The sequence below is a fragment of the Pangasianodon hypophthalmus genome, chromosome 2, assembly GCF_027358585.1.
Source record: "Pangasianodon hypophthalmus isolate fPanHyp1 chromosome 2, fPanHyp1.pri, whole genome shotgun sequence".
NCBI classification, from domain to species: Eukaryota; Metazoa; Chordata; class Actinopteri; order Siluriformes; family Pangasiidae; genus Pangasianodon; species Pangasianodon hypophthalmus.
Window position 1 is genome coordinate 9,277,585 of NC_069711.1, and position 11,405 is coordinate 9,288,989.

The following is an 11,405-nucleotide window of genomic DNA, read 5'->3' on the forward strand; positions in this document are numbered from 1 at the left end:
GCATATACACTCAGGTCCGGAAGTATTTGGACAATGACAGTTTTTGTGATTTTGCCTTTATTCACCACCACAATGGATTTGAAATAAAACAATCAAGATGTGATCGAAGTGTAGACTTTCAGCTTTATTTTATTTAAAAAATATGGCATTTACCATTTAGGAATTACAGCCATTTTAAGCAAAGTACCTCAATTTTCAGGGGCTCAAAGGTATTTGGACAAAGTGTCATAATTGTAAATATAACCATAATTTTAATACTTGGATGAAAGTCATTTGCAGTCAATGACTGCCTGAAGTCTGGAGCCCATGTTCTCAAAACTCAAATTCTGAGTTTCCTCCCTGGAGATGCTTTGCCAGGCCTTCACTGCAGCCACCTTCAGTTGCTGCTTGTTTGTGGGTCTTTCTGCCTTCAGTCTTGTCTTCAGTAAGTGAAAAGCATGCTCTATTGGGTTGAGATCAGGCGTCTGACTTGGCCAATTGAAGAATATTCCATTTCTTTGCCTTCAAAAAGTCTTGAGTTGGACTTCATATCTCCTTGGACTTCATATCGGTAGCTCCAGTCGAACAGCTGCCAAATGCCAACTCAATTCCTGATATCAACTCCAGACCTTTCATCTGCTTCATTTGTCTTGAAGTAACAAGGGAATGGACCGCACCTGGTCAATTAGCTTCTTGTCAGTCAATTGTCCAAATCCCTTTGAGCCCCTGAAAATGGAAGTACTTTGTTTAAAATGGCTGTAATTCCTAAATGGTAAAAGAAAGAAATGATAAAAAATGTTTGTTAAAGTAATTGTTTCGTTTCCATTCATCATAAGAACAAACATAAGACAAATTACACAATAAGAAGGTGCTAAAATGAAATTGATCACAGGCCTAAATACCACAGAAAAATTTGAAGACAGCAAAGTATATGGACTATCAGGTTACGGAACCAGCTAAATGTCCCCACAAAGTCTAAACTCTGAAGCATTTGGTCGCTACCAAGATATAAACACACACACACACACACACACACACACATACAGCCAGGCCATGTGATAACAGAGTTGAAGTGCTGTCATGCTCTGTTTGGGGTCTAATGACCCCTGGGTAATGGCCCTTTTTAGTCTGCAGGAAACCGTCCCTTGTGCCTGCTCCATAAGAGAGCGGAGAGCGTGTAAGCGTAGAAAAGAGATGTGAACAGCGAGAAAAGGCAAGAAAAAATGGAAATAAAAAGCACAAAGGGAATGTAAGACATACACATCACTTCACTTAGATCCACATGATAAAAATGAATCATTTTCTTGGTCTTTGTCGTAAACCATCACAGTTTTAATAAGAAGTAGAATGCTTAGATTTATAAGATTAGACCTTTTGCTTGTTACCAGCTTTCACCAAGAAAAGGACTTATTATAATGCACACGTCTTTGTAGCACTGACACCTCAAAGCAGCCTCAGCTTTCACTCACACACACACACACACACACACACAGTGTCACCAGATTTCATCCTATTATTTCATTATTGCACATTTTTTTCCAAATAGTTTGGCTATGTAACCGGTTGAAAAAAGCTATAAAAGCTGCCCTTTTGCCAGAAGACAAGTCCTTTTATTGCAGCAAGCACTTACAATTAGGCCAAATGTCCTTCCATTTAGAAACAGCAGTTGAGTCGGTGAAAGGTGCCGTTTAAAACAATCACAGTGCTTTTACACAGGGACAACTGCCAGGGCATACTGTGTCTAATTGAAGACTGTAGTGAAAGGTCATACATAAGTTTCGCCTGGTTAAAAGAAGGATTTAGAGTCCTTTTGCACATATATGTGTGTGTTAAATGTAGTGAAAGGCGCATCCTGCTCCCCAGCACTAACCCGCCTCTCCGTCACTTTAAACAGCATCTTAATTAGCATTAAAACTATTGATAAGAACGTAATGAGGGAATTAAGAGATAAGAGCTCGTTCTGCTCTCTCATTCTTACACACAAACACCCACCCACACACTCACACTCACACACACACACAATACTTAAAAAGAGTGGAGAGCAGTCAGGATATGAGAAAGCAGGAGATTTTTCAGTAGACAAAGAGTTAAAAAAGCCCTGAAACTAAATTTTCATACTAGAGCTTAGAGGCCACAGAGGATTGCTCTCAGATAAATATATCCATATCTTTTTATGGACCCATGAGTGTGTGCTGACTAATTACAGAAATGGTTTAGTCCACCTCACTCTCGCCTGAGCTGTTGTTTCATTTATAGAATCGATTTCGGCCTTCTATGTTCTCTATGCTTATTTAAAATCCTAACAAACCGGGGACCTAGCTGTGAGGCAGCAATGCTACCCACTGCTCTACCATGCTGTCCTAAATACATACATTTGTTAGAATATTTTTTTCATGTGTGTGTGTGTGTGTGTGTAAATAAGGCAAAGAAAGACCTTAAACATATAGCCATTAGAGAGCCATATGTAAACACGCCTTTACAAGCTTTATGGTTGCAGAGTCATCCTGCTGTCCCACAAGACAATATGGCAGACGTTTAGGGTGACAGGCCCATTTTTACACCACATGCTTCCTCATCCCTGTATTTGCATTTTTTTTGTATATCCGGCTGGCATACACAAGCAACTGTCCACACAACCGAAGTATATTGATATAATTATGAAAGTAAGTTCCAGAATGGTTCAGCTATTATTAACTTATTCAATGCCACCTGCTGAGAACTTAAGAGCAGAATTATTATTATCTTTATTATTAAAAGGTTAATGTCAAAATATTGGGTGTATGTGAGAAAAATTGAAAAATATAAGATTTATAATTCGCCCGTATACAGTATATACGCTATCTGGCTAGTTTATTAGGAATAGCTGTACACATGCAAATATCCAATCAGCTAATCCTGTGGCAGCAGCACAATGAATAAAATCATGTAAATACAGATCAAGAGCTTCGGTTTATGTATGTTCACATCAAACATCAGAATGGGGGGAAAAATGTGATCTCAGTGACTTTGAGCATGGCAGTAATCTCCAAAGTAATGTCCAAACTGGGCAGGTGAAGATGGGTAAAAGACCAGGTGATGTTTTTCCAATCTTCAACTGTGCAGTTTCAGAAAGGCTGTGCCCTGTGCATCAGATTCCTGAATTTGGCTGACAGGACTGGCCCTCTTCTGCTCTAGCAGTCCACCCACCTTAAGGTCTGACATGATGTGCATTCTGACATGCTTTTCTGCTCACTACGGTTGTAAAGAGTGGTTATTTTAATTACCATAGCCTTCCTGTCAGCTCAAACCAGTTTGGCCATTCTCCTCTGACCTCTCTCATCAACAAGGTGTTTCTGCTCATAAAACTGCATGTTTTTTGCTTTTCACTCCATTCTGAGTAAACTCTAGAGAGTGTGTGGAAAATCAGAGATTAGCATTTTCTGATATACTCAAACCCCTTTCCTGGCACCCACAACCATCCTACTGTCAAAGTCTTTTTTCCTCATTCTGAAGCTCTTAGCCTGTATTTGCATGATTTTAGGAATTGCACTGCTGCCACATGATTGGCTGACTAAATAATTGCATTAATAAGCAGGTGTACAGGTGTTCCTAGCAAGGTGGATGGTGAGTGCCTATTCAAGGTGCAAACTGTATATGTGTAGTCCTCATACATAAGCATTGTTTGTTATTAACTGTAGATACTGGATAGTTTTTCACCTAGAAACCTTTCCATATAAGGGGCTTCATTCACAAGCTAGTCTTAAGTGTTTGTTGAAAATCACTTAGATACAAAGCACCACTTAAACAAAGAGACATGCCAATCTAACTGCTGGCCTGGCCTAACTATTCCTTTAACTATGAGAAAATAGGAACCCTATGGTGCAGAATGTTTTCTTCAAAATCACAGGATCTTCAGGATGCCACATACAGCGATACATTCTAGAAATATAAAGTTTAGGCACAGCATGCTTTATTTCAATCCCCTTTCCATCATTACTGCCTGCCTATTTCCTCACAGGGCTAGAGGAGATTGTTACTGTGGGCTTCGTGGTGAGTTCTGCACTGCATGCATGAATTAGATGAATGGACCATTGGAGGAAATGAAGCTAAACGTGGAAACATGCCTGAAATCCGGCTCACTTTATCTGCTCCAAAACATTAAGCTTTTACCTCTTGGAAACACGTCAGATTATTCCCTACTGGCCCACAAAATCAATAATTATCAGCTCTCAGTACATACAAATACAAATATGCATACACACATACTCAAGGGATGCAAGTGTGCATTCACTCACACACACACGCACACACACAGATGCAAAAAAAAAAATGCATGGCTTTTTATTTCTGGAAAGAAATCAAAATTCTCTTCTACTATTCTAGCTGGCACAGGCTGTCCAACAATCAACACTCTTTTAAATATCATTGGGCAGTGGGAAGCTCCCTGTAGTGATAAACCCTGGCAAATAGTAGCACAAAAGATTAAGATTATTAAATCATGCAAAAACATATTTGCATGTTATCAACACTGAAACAAATGTGCATTTAAGAAAGTAGAAGAACATTATTACATGATTACTGCTCCCCGCTTATGGCAGATCACATGCTAAAATGACAAATTTAATATTGGCTTTACAAACACACATATGTAAAAATAAATAAAACATTGTCCACAGTGAGCACAGTTCATATGAATTAGTGAAGCATGCCATTTTTCAATTTCATTTCATCCCTGGCTGCAACCTAGAAAACATATACACACTTATACACCATATATTAATAAACAGTTGATAGAAACAGATATAATATGAATCAGAATAATTCCAAAGAATGATACTTTGCCTTCTTAAATAAATTTGATTGGGTTAGGATGACTATACTGCATAACATACACTAAACATACCAATACAGATACTATGTATGTCTGCAGTAGAGTGCAGGTTTATTTTCTTGTCAAGTTTTCAAAGCCCAACATGTCCACCATGTGCGCACAAGGAAAGGTGCATGCTGCAACCAGGAGTAGTTTAGACCTGGTCTTGTTTATTGGTTGGGGGGTGGGCGGTGTTTGGGGTGGAATGTGCATGTGTGTGTAATTAGATCATCTGTTCAGTTCAGGGGGGAAAATAAGTAGCCATTAAGTTTAAGCAGTCTTAAATAGCACACTAGGGCACAACTGATATGAAGATTGCCACAAGATACCACTTTCAAGGAGCTAAATTTAGCTGATAATAAAAGAAATAATCTTAAATAGTTAAATAGTCAAAAATGAAAATACAAAATGATTTTTTTTTACAAATATGTTATACAAATTTGACAATTAGACAATTTCAAAGAGATGAACAGCATAAAGTATAAATAAAATAAAATACTATATATAAATGTATAACATAAAAGCAAGCCATTCATTTACAATGTCATAAATTTAAATCATTAAGAAAAAAAAACCTTATACTGGATAAAAAGAAAGAAAAAATTAATGTATAAAATAGCCTAAGAACAGCCCCACACCTATTAAAAATGGCAGGATATATGAATATAGTAAATGAATATGCAATTTGGAAACTCCTCAGCGTTTTCCTGCCTTCACAAGTAATTTTACGTGGAAAAATATGAGTTTTCACATCAAGACCTATAGCCTGTGAGGAGATCTTCTTCCTACCCCAGGGCAATGTGCATATCACTAGCAGAATCTCTCATGCAAGGAACATTAGAAGAAAAGTCAGAATGTTCTTCCATCCAGGGAGATACATAATATTTACGGATTAGCACCTGGCCATACTGAAAAAAAGGACGAGTTCATGAGTTAAGGATTGATATTTAATTCTTCCCCCTCCTTTATCAGTCAGATGGGGGACAATGATGAGAGGTGACACAATGAGCACACTCTTGTAGAACAGCTTAAATATTTATTGTTGAACTTTTGAGGTGCATAAAATGATGGTTAAAAACGTGTGCACAATAGCTTTTCTCTTCCATCATTCTGAATACATGCATATAACTTATTATGTGTTTACTTTCTATGCTCTGGGTTTGCAAGCCAATAGAGCGACAGTCCACATAAGAGTGAAACATGAGAACATTTGATACTTGCTAGACAATACCTAAAACAACATTTTGCATGTTTTGGTTTTTTTTGCTGTTTTAATAACCCGTAACTGTCCTGTGTGGCCTTTACAGCAGCAAAAATCACAGTGGACAGAGGAAGAACAGAACATGCATAAGCAATGCCAATTCTAGAGCTAACAATACCGTATATTATTCCTACCTTTGAGTAAAGACAGTGGGGAAACTGGTGAACTTTATGAGTTTGGCTCAAGCTGTGATTGGCATTTAGCTGTCATGGTAACTAACAGTAGTGCCCAGCTGCTCATCTAATGCCAGCTCATCACAAACCAGGTGGCTTCTAAGAGTAACCAAGAACTTGATGTCTTCTTTTGAAAATTTGACAATATGAAGTTAATTAACTAAAGGTGTCATAAGTGGAAGCACTGCTTAGTAGTGCTAAAATATGATTGTTTGCTTGGCAGATGTTTGATTCCTAGCTGGGCCGTGCGTCATTCATGGGTTGAGGTCACTAAGGAGGGAAAGTGAGCAGAATGGAGCATGTGTTCTTCACTTGAGAGTATAAGTACAAGTAGTTAGATGGCAAGCATTTGTAGATTTTACACACTTGGATTACTCATATTGCTGAAATGGAAGAGTGATCTGTAACATGGCCCCAGGACATTACACCTCCATGCCAGCAGAGGTCCCCCTCCCCTGAACACTACAGATTTCTCTTCCACACTCATAGCTTCCTGATAACTTTATGGTGTAGCATATATAAGCACATGGTTCACAAACACTCAACTACCTAGGCAAGACTTCTAATGTAAGTCCTGAGCCTTGTTATTTCTCTGACTGCATTACTGTGCTCTTGACTTCTGCCTGTGTTTTGGATTATTCTTTATAGTACTGGTTTGATCTTTTTTTAATCCTTGTCTGACTTTTGACTTTCTTTGTCTTTTTCCACTCCCTTGCTCCTCCCTACTTTATCCTACAAGAACTCTGTCGCTCCATTTCCCTACTCTCAACTCTGTAAGACTCTCATGAGCATATGAATGTCTTCATTGCCATCCCCCTAATTTAAACTGAGTTCTAAAGGCTCTGGGGGCCTGCTCTTTGATTGGGTTACTAGAGGATAAAATTGGCTTTTAACTGTACCCCTACAGCCTGGAGGTGACCTAATCCAGCCAGACCCGCTGGGTGGCGGGAGGCACCTCATCCTTTCTGCAATTTCATGCCTGCTTTGCACCTGCCACTTTCTTTTCTAACCCATCAACAGGCCTTGATAAAACAAATCCTGCTCTGGCCACTCTGGAGTCATCCACTCAACCTCACAGACATCCACATGGAACTCACTGGCCCTAAAATATAGAAAAATAAGACTGTTCTTTATTGATTTCAGGGCACAAAGAAGGAGACACTTGTCATTACATTCAGATCCTTGTTCTTCAGTAGCTGTATTCACAAAAGAGCTTCCAACTGATGGTATAAGAGAAAGTCTTTAAAATACGTGTGCTAGTCCTAGCTTTATAACTGATAATGTTCTTCAGTCTGAGAGTAATTCACAAATCATGTTCAGACTGAAAGTATCTAACTTATGACAGATTAGGGGTAGTCCAGTGGGCTGTATTCAGAAAGAAGGCTATTTTCACAAAGAATCTTATCACTAAGATGTCTCTTAAATGGTATTAATAAGTTATTAAGAGTTCCTCAATACAACAAAACAACAACAAAACAACAACAAAAAAGCCCAGAATATTTAATGAGGAATTCCTAAAAAAGAGTAAGTGCAGGATTGAACCCATTGCTACTGATGTCATAAAACAAATGAATTGAAAATTAACCTGTTGTTGTATATATGAAAATAATCATTCGCCTATAGGCTATGTGTGTATTAATGCATGATTTGTATTTTAATGTACGTTTAATTATAGAATCAATTTACACACTCCTTTTGTAGCAGACTACACCGTACACTGTAGTGTATCCATAGATTTGTATTTTGTAAACATTTGAAAGAAAATACATATGGCATTTTTATTGTTGTTTCCATGTACTCTAAAATCAACACTTTCGTTTTCATTTTATTATTTTTTTAATTGTGTGAGATGCATTTTCATTTATGAGTTTACAATGACATCAGACAATCAATATCGATGTTCGGTAATGAAAAATGCTGTCACCCATAGCAATGATTAAATTGTTAACAGCCTGGAGAGGGCATTTATTGTTTCATTTGATGATATTTGTAGTTCGTTTTGTATTCCAGTTCATTTTGTTCTGGACTGCCACATCAGTTTCTTTCTTTCAGAACTAGTGTTGTTTTCCCTTTTGCTTGTTTCTTTGCAAAGTACTGCTAACAAAGTCATCATTTTGTGACCATGACCCCATGTGTGCAGCTTATAAATGGCCACCGCTATGTCATTTTCATCCTCTTTCCTGTTATCATCTTGTTGAGGAGCTGAGGAAGTAGATTCAAGACACTGACAGTAGTGCTCTAATCGTTGATTTTTGTCCATTATTAATCTGCCCTGTCAGAGAGAGTGTGTTGAGGCACATTTCTAAAATTGACTTATTTCGCCCTGATTGACTCTATTGCTGAAGAAGACATGTGGTCTATTGTTTATGCTGGCGTATAGCAGCATGGATGAATCGGATGCAGAATATTTAATCTTAAATACTTTAAACGGTTAATGAAGTTTTAACTTGTATGAATTCTTTGTCAACTTTCCCAGTCTTTGTGTATTTCAGGGCAGGATGGCATGTTATTTGTTCTGCTAAGCCCTGTTGGAGTTAGACAATGGTCAACCCAGTGATCAATACTCATTTGCAACAGGCACTTACGGAACCCTACACTAACTGCAGCATAATACCGATAGTGATATGCAGAGCGAGCCTCTCTGGCTATGTCTATTCATACTACTGTATATTCATCATCTTTCTCTGATGCTGTGCAGCAGCTGAAAGGTGTGAAAATGAACAGCGCATACAGCTGCAGAGCCCTCTAAGAAGGAAAAGAGCTAAGCTCTTTTGCCATGTTGCAGCAGCAGGGACAAATACAGGCAGAAGACTCTGCTGAGCAGTCCCATGGAATAGCAGAGAGTGCTTTTACTGTGTGTGAACACAGATTTGAGGAAGTATGGAGCTCGAGGGAGCCTAGTACAGACACCTTGCAAACAGAGACAGACTCTGATGTGACTCTATCAGTGGTTGCGTCACATTTTCTGAACTTAAGGCACACTTCAGCAGAGAGTGCGGGTAAATTTGACATGAAAGATCAGAGTGTAAAGCAAGAGCACAGCACAGCAGAAAGGCTGCCAGGGGGAAAATTCAAATTGGATCTCCATCCAAAATGGCTGGACAAGACAAGTCTAATCTATTTTGTGTTACATCTCTACATCTCGTGAGTGGCTGGGCTATTCCATAATGTGCCGATTTCATTGATGCAGGTTTAAGAGCATGTTGAAATTGCGACTAGGTGAAAGAGCAGGCATACTGACTGCAGTGGCCGATGCAGAAACGCTAGGAGTGAGATCAATGCCTTTGGTAGAGAGATTGGTCACCTCATTAGTAGTACAGGCTGATGAAGGTTTGCGCATAAATCTGCAATGCATATGGCCCAACTATAGAAGATCTAGTATGCTGGCTAGTATCTAGTATGACAGAGTAATTTGTACCATTAATACAATGGCGCACTTAATACTGGCTTTTAAGGAAATTATGCCTGAAGCAAAGATGCAATGGGCACAGAGATCTTACAGACAGCATTTCAAGCTATGGGAGTCATGGCAACAAATCACTGGGGCTGTTAATGCAGATGAGGATAAGTTTGATTGGTGCACATACCATTGTACCTGGACAGATTTTTGGCAGACAGGCTCAGGACACATAAGATGATTGCATCCTTCAGTCTGAGACAAGAAAGAAAGAAAAAAAAAAAAACAAGCAATAGAAGTAATACATGGAAAGCCTTAGCTTTTCCCCCCAAATCTAGGAAGCAGAATTTTGCTGACAGATTTAAATGTCTGTTTAAAATGATTGCTGATCCATTTGCTACGTATAACAGATGTGGTGGGAATAATGAACAAACCACAGACCTGAAGGATGAAGAGTCCTCCGCTTCTACATATGCAAAGTGACAGATCAGTTCAGGGTCCATCCCTTTGAGACTTTTGATGAGACTTGTGAGAGACTTGCCTTAGTGCCCCTGTAATGCGGGGTTCTACGCATTCTCCCCTGGACAACTGGCTGCTGTGTGGCAGTTCCAACATCAAGTGATGAGCCAGACAGAGCTCCTGATCTCATGTGGAAGTTCTGTTTGCAGGTTGTGTGAGCCTTTCTGACAGAAGTATAATGGCAGTCAGGAAATTATGAGTGGCCATATACCTCAGACCATTTCACTGTTGGATGAATGCCCAGTAATTGTCCACCATATCACAAAAGCATGTGCCAGTATTGGTGACAAGAGCATGCATATGGACTCTGAGTTGTTGGTCCAGTACACATTTTCTCTATCAAAGTATGCCCTCAGGTGTTCTCCCTGCAAAGCGGGAAATAGTAGGAACAAATGCCTCCCAGCAAAGCATAATATCAGCATATTAACTTCCTTGAAATGAAAGCTTTGTGGTTAGTACTGCAACATTTTCTGGAACCCCTAAAAGTGGAGTATGTGCTGCATATGTGCAGACAGGCGGAAGTGTTGTCTCACAAACCCAGGGATTGAAAAATACACAGGAAGGTGGTTCAGTTAATTTGGAATACCTACAGCAAAGCAGAAGTTGATCTGTTTGTGAACAGACAGATAACTTACTGCTCAATGTTGATCATGGGCATGACAGAGACAGGAGCTTTGGCGGCCCTCTATACTTAGTACCCATCATGCCAGACCTACTATCCCAGATGAATGGGTCACTGTGGCACCACAGAACACACACCTTGAAGTTATGGCTCTTGGAAGTGCACATGCTGCATCTATGCACTGGTTGCATGCAGATAAATGTAAAACCTTTTCACATCCGTGAAGCATAAGCCCCTTATTTTGACCATAAACAATGTCTGAGTTTTAAACAGTTGATTGAACTGTTTGAATTGTATCTTTCTGGGTCTATACTAAAAGTGTACTGTATGTGGCAGCCTTGGCTGTGCACGTAGGACAGATAGATTTTTTATTTATTTATTTTTTTTGCTGGGAGCAGATTTATTTATTTTTTTCTTAAACTATGGAACATTTCTAACATCTCTCCTCATGCAAAATAGTGATTCCACAGTGGGATCTGGAATTGGTAATAAGCGTCTTGCTATATGAGCTGGTGGAAGATGCTGAAATAAAGTGGCTTCCTCTTAAGATAGCTTTTTTACTGGCCATTAGTACAACCAGACAAAAAGGTGAATTGCATGTGTTA